This window comes from Corvus hawaiiensis, chromosome 21 (genome assembly GCF_020740725.1).
Source record: "Corvus hawaiiensis isolate bCorHaw1 chromosome 21, bCorHaw1.pri.cur, whole genome shotgun sequence".
Taxonomy (NCBI): domain Eukaryota; kingdom Metazoa; phylum Chordata; class Aves; order Passeriformes; family Corvidae; genus Corvus; species Corvus hawaiiensis.
The window spans coordinates 1,760,616-1,762,790 of record NC_063233.1 but is presented as its reverse complement, the minus strand read 5'-3'; positions in this window follow the sequence as shown (position 1 = coordinate 1,762,790).

Genomic DNA, 2,175 nt, shown 5'->3' with positions numbered 1-2,175 from the left:
GGGGCGGGCGCGCCCCGCTCCGCCCGCCGCCGCCGCGCTCCGTGCCCGCGGGCGGCGCGTCCCGTGGCCGCGGCAGGAAGGGCGGGGAGCCGGGCGGGGAACCGCGCCGGCCCCGCTCCCCCGCCGGGGGCGGCCGCGGGCCGGGCAGGAAGCGGCGCCCCCCCGCCGCGCCCCGGGGGCCGCCCGCCCCGCCGGGCCCCGCTACCTGCGGCGGCAGCACCGGCGGCGGCACCGCCCGCGGGCGCGGCGGGGAGGGGGCAGCCCGGTCCGGCTCGTCCTGGTCCTCCTCCGCCGCTGCCCGCCCCGACGGGGCGCACGGGCCGGGCCGGCCCTGCAGCCCCCCTCCGATCGCGGCAGCGGGGATCGCGCCCACCGCCGCGGCGTCTGGCCGCCCGCCGCTGCCCGGGCTTCATTAGTAACCTGATAATTCCCCAGCAAAGCCCCGGCAGCGGTGCCACCGCCGGGTAATTGCAGGACGGTAACGTGAGCTGATGGCGGCCGGGGATGGATCCTCGCCGTTATTGATTGTGACAGCTAAATTGTTAACCGAGAGGGAAATCAGATGAAAGCCATTTCAGAATAAATACAAGGCACTAGGTTTAAACATCGAGGCTGCAGGAAAGCCTGAGAAACCCTCAGGAAACGGAGCCCAAGGCCTGCCAGCTTGTCCTCCCCTCTGTCCCCAGCTCTTCAGAGGCCGAGTGCAGGGGGACATGGACAAGTGCAGAGGCGAGATGCTGAGAAAGGACAATTTAAACCCTTCGTCTCACTGGCAGGGTCTGAATTAGCTCTGGCTGCTCCAGAAGAAACACGTAGGAGTTTTCATGGACACAGCCACGAAAGCTGTCTGTCCCCCTACGCAGCACTGGTCGAGGCAGGGCCGTGTGGGGTTTGTTTGCATCCCCAGAGTGGTGCTGGGCTGTGGCAGCCATGGCTCAGCACCACGGTCCAGCACCACGCACCCAAGCAGATGCTGGCACTGCTCTCATGATTACAGACCAGGCTCTCTGGACCCCACAAAAGCAAAACAGGCTCAGGAACTGGGTGACTCCAGCCCAGCTTCTGCCTTTCCGCAGCCTTGGGAGTAAGTCTTGGCTCTGCAGGGTCTCCTGCTCTCACTGCCTGCTGAGAGCAGACAGATCTCCAACACGCATCTTGCACCAGGAGCAGGGTCTGGGCAGTGACTGGTGAACGCAAAGCACTGGAGCTAACAGGTATCAGCACCGAGCCCATCCCTGTTCTTACCCCCATGTGCTCCCTCCACCAGTGCTGGAGTTTGTACAAGGCAGCAACAAGGTGGCAGTGTGTCAAGCAGCAGCTCGGCCAGAATCCCAGAATTTTGGGTTGGGAATGTTCTATGCTCCCAGAGTGAAGATTCCACGCCAGTCCCAAGTGAGGACGGACCGTGACCACAGGCAGAATGGTTCAGATACCAAGGAAAACCCCACACTGTGGCCACGGTGAACATTGCCCTCAGTCACCCACCTTGCTCCCACGGATTTGCTGGAAACACAGGGGAAGCAAGGAACCCCCTCAGAGGACAGGACTGTAGGCTGGAGGTGAGAGACAGCTCAATTCCTCTTCACGGGAGCCAGGCACCAAGCCCTGCTCTCCTTCCCACCACCAGCTGCCAACCTCCCTACTTACGGCTCCGGTGCCGGCCGCAGAGATGCCGCGCTCCCCAGTGCTCTTCAAATCTCTTTTACGACGGTGTTAAGCCAAGTCCCAGGGTTGATGCTCATGGAAAAAAACGTTTCTGAGCATTTCCCTCCTCCCAGCTCTGGGGTTAGGAACTCCGGGTTCGCTGCGCTATCGGTGCTGGCGTGGGGCTGCCGGGAAGCCGCAGCGTTCCCGGGAAGCGCAGGCAGCACCAGCGCCTGCCAGGCCGGCGGCAGCAGGAATGACCAACACAAACACCGACCTGCAATAAAGCTCCCCCAGGTCTGAGTCTGGCCGAGCAACAGACAAGGCACTTCTGTTAGCGACCGTGGCAGTGCAAAGAAATAATTAAAAAAAAAAAAGACTGATGCTATTGTACCCAGATTCTGTCCGTGGACTTCGGCTGATGCCAAGCATTTACCACCCTCACTCACTTCCTGCTTGCCACCCTCGGCTTTCCTGGAGGAAAACATGCATTTTAAATGTTTATTTAGAGCCGTAAGAATTTCAACAAAT